Genomic DNA, 8865 nt, shown 5'->3' on the forward strand with positions numbered 1-8865 from the left:
TCTGCATCATATACAGTGGGTAGAGAAAAGAATCACCCCTTTTAATCACTTCCATACCGCTGGACATCATATGATGTCCAGGGCTTTAGGTGGGGATATCTGAATGATGCCTGCAGCTGCAGGCATCATTCAGATATTTTTTTTTTTCCCCAGGCAGCGATTCCCTGCACCAGAAGAGCAATCATAGTGGCTGTTCAGCCGCTTGATCTTTCCTACAGGCAGCGGGAGGGGACATCTCCCCCCTCCAACCACCCTCCGGTACTTCTACAGCTCGCCTGTGCAATCGGTGATCCGGAGAAGGAATCCGCCGGCGGCGGAAGTACACCATAGAGACTGCCAAGGACCAGATGGTCCCCGGTAGTCTCTACAACTCTCGGAGGCCCGGGCGTCATGCCCAGCCTGGCAGTTGTCAATACTGCCATGATCTCAGCTTGCTAGCCGAGATCGTTTTTCTTCTTTTTTTTTTTTTTTTATTTCAGGCTTTCTAGCTTGTAGGAGAGATCTGGAGGTCTTATTGACCCCAGAACGGTCCATAAAGAGGACCTGTCAAGCACTACTCCTATTACAAGGGATGTTTACATTCCTTTTAATAGGAATAAAAGTGCTTAAAAAAAAAAAATGTTTAAAGTGCCCCCGTTCCCGCACGCATACTTACATCGTGGCCACATATGTAAATGGCGTTCAATCCATACATGTGAGGTATTGCCACGAATGTTAGAGCAAGAGCAACAATTCTAGCCCAAGACCTCCTCTAACTTGAAACTGGTAACCTGCAAAAAATATTAAAAGCGTTGCCTATGGAGATTTTTATGTACCCAAGTTTGGCGTCATTCCACGAGTGTGCACAATTTTAAAGTGTGACATGTTAGGTATCTATTTACTCGGCGTAACATCTTTCACATTATACCAAAAAATTGGGCTAACTTTACGTTTTTTTTTTTTATTCTCATTAATATATATATATATATATATATATATATATATATATATATATATATATATATATATATATATATATACATACATATACATATATATATATACACACACACACACACACACGTTTGGGGGTTCCGAGTAATCTAGCAAAAAAAAAAAGATGGATTTTTACATGTAGGAGCCGAGTGCCAGAAATGGCCCGGTATTGAAGTGGTTAAAATAAAATAATCACATTTTGTTGCTTTGCAGCCTGAAATGAAGACATAGTTTATCCAGCTGTATTTACTAGTGCAACTTATAACATCAAGTGAAAGGTTAGTCTTGAGCTGGATACACAGTATACGACTTTTAGATTTACCAAAAGCATACAATATGAGGTCAAACCTAAACACTTGCAATCTGTATGCAATCAGACAGGCCCTTGCATTACATAGCTGAAGGTAAATCTAAAGGAAACCAAACAACAAAAGTTGTGTAGTGTGTGTGTGTGTGTGTGTGTGTGTGTGTGTGTGTATCTAGCTTTAGATCGTAAACACCAAAATGTGAGCAAAAAAGTGAAAATCGATATAAAAAAAACAAAAAAAAAAAAAAAAACTGAGTTGGAAAAAGGTTTACCCCCTTGGGTCAGTATTTTGTTGAACCACCTTTTTCTTTAATTACAGCCTTTAGTCTGGTGGGATATGTTTGTGCTAACTTTGCAATTTTTGCCCACTCTTTTCCAGAACTGCTCAGGCTCAGGTAAAATTTGATGGGGACCATTTGTGGACTGCAGTCTTCAAGTCATTCCACGGATTTTCAATTTGGTTTAAGTCTGGGCTCGGACTAGGCCATGCAAGGACCTTCAACTTTATCTTCAACCACTGTGTGGTCATTTTTGCTGTGTGCTTTGGGTCATTGTCATGTTAGAAGTTAAACCTTCTTCCCATTGACAACTGTCTGGCAGAAGGCAGCGGAATTTCCTCAAGAATTTGACTGTATTTTGCCCCATCCATTTTCCTTCTATCCTGACAAGTGCTCCAGCCCCTGCTGCAGAGAAACACCCCATAACAGGATATTTCCACCTTCATGCTTTAGTGTAGGAATGGTGTTATCTGGATGGTGAGCTGTATTGGATTTCCAAAACAGACATATTTTTGGTTTGGTGTCGAGGCCAAATATTCCAATTTTAGTCTCATCTGACCATAAAACCTTTTTCCATGTGGCCTCAGAATCTTCAAGGTGTGTTGTGGCAAAGCTCAGTTGTGACTGCATGTGGCCTTTGAGTGGCTTTTTTGGCAGTCCTTGCATACAAGCCACATTTGTGAAGAATTTGTGATATTGTCATCACATGCACACAATGACCACTGTCATAATTTCCTGCAACTGCTTCAGAGTTACTGTAGGCCTCTTGGTAGCCTCTCTGACCAGTTTCCTCCTGGCTCTTTTATCCATTTTAGAGTAAAATCCTGATCCAGGGATGGTCTGTGTCAGGGCTCAAAATTTAAAGTCCTGAGCTACTAGCCAGGCCTTAAGGGTTACTCACCACCAGTTGCCCCACCCAACTCCTACCCCTGCCCCGCCCCTAATTCCGCCCCATCAGTGCAGCCTAATCAGTGCCCATCAAGGGTCTGGAACCCCCAAATCACCATCCTAGTGCCCCCCCCCCCCAAATTTCACCTCCTAGAACAAATCCTACCCGTCAAATCCTCCCCCATCAAAATTTTCCCCCTAGCACAAAAAAACCCATTATTCCTACTGGCACAACCCCCCCCCCTCCCAATACCCCTTTTTAACAGCCCCAAGACTTCCTGTTCTGACACAAATCCATCCCCCCACCCCATTCCAATAATCTCTATAAGGGCGATCCCCAAATCCCCACTCCTGGCACAAATCCTCACCCCCCAGCACGAATCACTCCTCCTAGCACCCTCCCCCCCCCCCCAATTCCCCTGCTAGAAGAAATCTTATATTGTCACCTCTCAAATTCCCCATCCCAGCACAACCCCGCTCCCCCCCCCCCATATCGATCCCACTTAGAAGTAATCATCTTCTCCCCACTCCTCCTAGTACAAATACTTTTTGGGGGATTGTCCCTGGGGGGGGGGGGGGTTGGTATAAGAGAATTTGTAGCATGAGGGGTGGGGAGAAGATGATTACTTCTAGGTGGGATCAATATGGGAGGGGGGTTGTGCTAAGAGGGGGGGGGGACTGTGCTGAGATGGGGGGGGTTGTGCTAGGAGGGGGGGTTGTGCTGAGATGGGGGGGGGGGTTGTGCTAGGAGGGGGGGGGACTGTGCTGAGATGGGGGGGTTGTGCTAAGATGGGGGGTTGTGCTAAGATGGGGGGGTTGTGCTAAGAGGGAGGGGGGGGGATTGTGCTGAGATGGGAATTTGGGAGGTGACAGGATAAGATGGGAATTTGGGAGGTGACAGGATAAGATTTGTACTAATAAGATTTGTACCCCAGTGTAGTTCACCCTTTCCTCCATCATGTCACAGACCTCAGATACAACACCTGTGATACCAGATACATCGCTCTGTGATCCTCCTCTTCATATGTCAGAGCGGAGGAGGAGCGGAGGAGAAGCCTATTCCTATTCCTAAAGCTTTGCATGGACAGCTGGCGGGAGAGATGCGGCTGCAGAAGCAGAAGGGGAAGAAGATTGCGACGCAGGAAGGACACTGCATGTCAGATTGGGACTATACAGAGTTTGTTACCCACCCCTTTTCCACATTGCTTGCTTTGACTCGGAGGACAGGGGATAAACTCTGTATAGTCCCGATCTGACATGCAGTGTCCTTCCTGAGCTGCAATCTTCTTCCCCTTCTGCAGCCGCATCTCTCCCGCCAGCTGTCCATGCAAAGCATTAGGAACTAATTGTCTTCTCCTCCGCTCCACCTCCACTCTGACTCAGGGGAGAAGTCCCGATCTGACAGGAGTGTGTGAAGCCCGGCGAGAAGACAGAGAGAGCGCATCCCGCTCTCTCCTGTCACAGAAACACTCCTGGCAGCGCCCCTCCACCTCCCATGACACAGACGCCCAGCCAGAGCAGCCATCCTTCCATCCATCCCACCCTACCTTGTACCGGTGTACTGCCGATTTTTCCAACTTGGGCTTGAACCCCTCCATCAGTCCTGCTGGCCGGATAATGTCGGAGCGGCGGATCATCCCGCTCAGCTTTAATTGTAATTGGCGGCCGCTCGCTGACATACACAGTCCCGCCTCCTAGCCCGGCTTCTTTGATAGACAGAACACGTCCTGGTTGGCCAGGTGTTCTGTCTATCAAAGAAGCCGCGCTAGGAGACGGAACTGTGTGTCGGCGAGCGCCCGGCCATTACAATTAAAGCTGAGCGGGATGATCCGCCGCTCCGACATTATCCAATCCTTCGGCGGCTTTCCTCTCCTCTCTTCCCCTGACAGGAGCTCGCCATACATAATTTTCCACTCGCAAAATGCGAGTGGAAAATTTGAGGGCTGGTCTGTGTTATACCTTTCAAATAATAGACGAACTGTGCTTCTAGGCATTGATAAAGCCTTTGAAATTTTTTAGTATCCATTTCCTGATTTGTGCTGTTCACAGGTTTATCCCAGAGTATATTTAACAGTGCCTTGCCATCCATAGTTGATTGTTTGCTTCAGTACCAGGGACTGAAAAGCTCCAGGAAAGCTTTTTTCATGCTGAGCAAATCAAAATGACCACAGCTGATCACAGTTGAAAGTCAAATGGCTTTGTGCGCCATTGAGAAGGTGATTCACTACATCGGATTGAGTTTACAAGCCATTTTTAGAAGGAGGGTGATTCTTTTTCCAAATCAGTAATTTCGGTTTAGCATTTGTTTTTTCTTCCTGACATGTTGGTGTGCTATCCTTCACTTGGATGTTATAAGCTGCACTGAGTAAATACAGCTGGCTAAAACAAAAACTGTCTTAATTTCAGGCTGCAAAGCAACACAATGTGATTTTATTTTAATGGGGGTGATTCTTTTCTATACCCTCTTTTCTATACCCACTGTATCTATGTTAAGCTGACCATACTCTGATCAAAATTAAGACAGTTCAGCAGGGAGCGGCTGAATTTCAATCAGTGTGTGGCAGTTCTCACTTGACAGATGTCAATCGGGAAGCAAGATGTATTTGAAGGCAAGATGTATTGAAGGCACATTTTGAATTTTCTTTTTTTCATCAATCAGTTGCAGCCCTTGACCAGTGTATTTTGGCAGCGGTAGGAGCTGCTGTTAATCTGGGTATACACCGTGCAGGTTTAGGAGATATTCATTTCACCAACAGGTAAGCCTTATTATAGGCATACCTGTAGGTAAAAATGACCAAGCAGGGTTTTTCGTACCACTTTAAGGAAATTACATCCATTTAAAAACCATATGTTTCTTAAAGCTGTTGAATGTACAGAGAATTTTCTAACTAATCTTGGTGTAAATTTTCATTTGAAAATTGTGTGTATGAAATAGAGTTTATATATACACACACACACACACACAAGCTACTTTATGATTCGGTACACCTGATTAATTGCTCGGCAACACAAATTGATAATAAGCCAATTACATTGCAGCAACTCAATGCACTTAGACATCTAGACATGGGGAAGAAGACTTGCTGAAGTTCAAACCGTCTATCAGAATGGGGAAGAAAGGGGATTTAAGTGACTTTGAACATGGCATGGTTGTTGGTGCCAGACGGGCTGGTCTGAGCATTTAAAAAAAATGCTGATCTACTGGGATTTTCACACACAACCATCTCTAGGGTTTACAGAGAATGGTCTGAAAAAGGGAAAAAAATCCAGTGAACGGCAGTGGTGTGGAGGAAAATGCCTTGTTGATGTTAGAGGAGAATGGGCAGACTGGTTCGAGAGGATAGAAAAGAAGGCAACAGTAACTCAAATTACCACTCGTTACATCCAATGTATGCAGAATACCATCTCTGAAAACACAACGAACCTTGAAGCAGATGAGCTACAGTAGCAGAAGACCACACTGGGTGCCACTCCTGTCAGCCAAGAACAGGAAACTGAGGTTACAATTTGCACAGGCTCACCAAAATTGTACAATAGAAGACTGGAACAATGTTGCCTGGTCTGAGGAGTCTCGATTTCAGCTGCGACATTCAGATGTTAGAATTTAGCATAAACATGAAAGCATGGATCCATCCCGCCTTGTATCAATGGTTCAGGCTGGTGGTGGTATAGTGTGGGGGATATTTTCTTTCCACATTTTAGTACCAATTGAGCTTTTTTTAAACCCCACAGAGTATTGTTGCCGACCATGTCCATCCCTTCATGTCTACAGTGTACCCATTTTCTGATGGCTCCTTCCGGCAGGATAATGCACCATGTCACAAAGCTCAAATCATCTCACCACTGATTTTTTGAACATGACAATGAGGTCACTGTACTCCAATGGCCTCCACACTCACCACATCTCAATCCAATAGAGCACTTTTGGGATGTGGTGGAACATGAGTTCTGCATCATGGATGTGCTGCCTGACAAATCTGCAGCAACTGTGTGATGCCATCATGTCAAATTGGATGAAAATCTCTGAGGAATGTTTCCAACGCCTTATTGAATCTGTGCCATGAAGAATCAAGGCAATTCTGAAGGCAAAAGTGGGTCCAACCTGGTACTAGCAAGGTGTACCTAATAAAGTGGCTGGTATATATATATATATATATATATATTATATATATATATATATATATATATCTCCTTATATATCCTCCTATCTTTAAGCAAACAATGTATTTTTTCCATAATTTTTGTGGTGGCTGGGCAAAAAAAAAAAAAAAAAAGTGTATGGCTAGCGTTAAACAAGAGATACAGTAACTTGCTCATCATATCTTGGAAGTCAACTGACCAGTCAGCAGGTGGGTGGAAAAATCCCACCAGAATACATATAACCTCAAAATGAAATTGCTTGGTACTAAAATTTGTTTTTTGAATCATTAGCGGGTCAAATCGACATTTGTTTTCAACTGCAGTGAAAAGAAAAAAAAAAAAAAAGCGAAAGAAACCGGATGAAAGTTTTTTCTCATACGAATACATTTCTAACAGTGTATGTGGTTTTTGTTCAGTAAAGTTCATTCATTCCAAAATCAAAATGTTAATAGCAAACAAAATCTAACATTCAAATGTGCTGAGAATTTTTTACAAATTTGCCTAAGACTTTTCCTAGGATTTTTCATTTAAAAAAATTCTATCCATCTATGGCCAGCTTTAATGGTGCCCATACATATAGTTTAATAATCTGTCATCTGGACAGCTCGTTTTTGCCAGTTATTAGGTACAAATCGATAATCGGCTGTGAAGTTTTTGAGCCAAAAAAAAAAATCAAAAAAAGGAAAAGCTTGGAAAACGTCTGCCAAACGGCCCGGGAGATAAATTGAAAGTTTAAGGTGTTTCTTGCTCATTAAAAACTGAACAGTTGGTACGGCGCTCCACCCACCTCCTCCTTGCGGCAGCCTGTCAGACCCAGTAGATGACCACGAGGGGGACTCAGAGCTATTGAGGCAACAGACTTCCCGGACATCCAAGAAGGGATTCTTTGCTAGCAGGACCCGAACCTGAGCATACAAAGCCTGCACCCCTGTTGAAAGAGGAGTTGGGTGTGGTGAGTTCAATACCACGGGTAAACGCACTGCTACACCTGCACGGTACCCAGCTGACTTATCACCCGGAGTAATTGGACAGCCTACTGTCCAGCACTTAGCACTATAAAACTTACTTCCTATTTATACTTGGCTTGCACTATATAATTCCCACAACACCCCCGAAGTGGGGCATCACCTAGCACTGGTGCAATTCAAGCAACAGAGTATTTTATTATATCTATCCAGCACAGAGAGCATGCACAATATCATCCTTAACCATCCTTAATATCTTATCTTAACCACTTAAGCCCCGGAAGATTTTACCCCCTTCCTGACCAGGGCCTGTGCGATTTTTTGATCATGTGCTATAAACAAAAAAAAGAGCGACAATTTTGCAAAAATACAATATTTTTCACATTTCTTTATATGAAATCCCCCCCCCCCCCAAAAAAAAAAAAAAAATGTAAAAATCAAAATTTAACATTTTAGGCCAATTTGTTTTGTTTTCTGCTACATATGTTTTTTTTTTTTTTTTAACCAAACGCAATTTTTTTTTTTTTTTTTTTTTTTTTACGAGTAATGGTGGCGATCTGCGTTTTTTTTTTTGCAGGACTGCGACATTGCTGCGGACAGATCGGACCCTTGACTGACATTTGACACTTTTGGGGGTACCAGTGACATTACTACAGTAATCAGTGCTATACATATGCACTGTTACTGTAAAAATTACACTGGGAGGGAAGGGGTTAACTTTATTGGAGAGGGAGGGGTTAAGTGTGTCCCTAGGGGCGTGCTTCTAACTGTGATTGGATGTGGCTGTGTGTGTAACAGCAGAGATCAATGGTCCTACATAGCAGGACCGTATGATCTGTGCTGTTACACATAGGCCGTAAGGTGAACTAGGAAAAAGTGGATAGAAAATGATTTTCGTTCCCACGTCTGGGCACTACTTTTTAAATGCATTTTTGCATAGACAATACCATTGTCGACTTTGGGTTAAAAGTTCTCCGCAAAATTCCCTGCAGTTTTTTGTCACAATCCACAAATGTACATAATTGCGAATTCGAAAAAACGAAAATCTTATGCTGTTAGTTTTGTTTATAACTTTGTTTAAAAACATTTTAACAACAAAAAATATCTTTCAAACTGCCAACTATACATATACCTAAACATTTTAGACAGGTTTTGGTGAATTATATTCTCAAGTGTGAATGTAGACCATGAAATATGGCAAATTTTTAGAAAACTTTATTCAAATTCACAGATTGGCACAGAGCAAAATTAAACAAAAACATTACAAATTGAGCAAAACTGAGATGTTTTATACCTCAAAAATTTCAGTAGG

The sequence above is a fragment of the Pelophylax lessonae genome (genome assembly GCF_965119305.1).
Source record: "Pelophylax lessonae genome assembly, chromosome: 1".
NCBI lineage: Eukaryota > Metazoa > Chordata > Amphibia > Anura > Ranidae > Pelophylax > Pelophylax lessonae.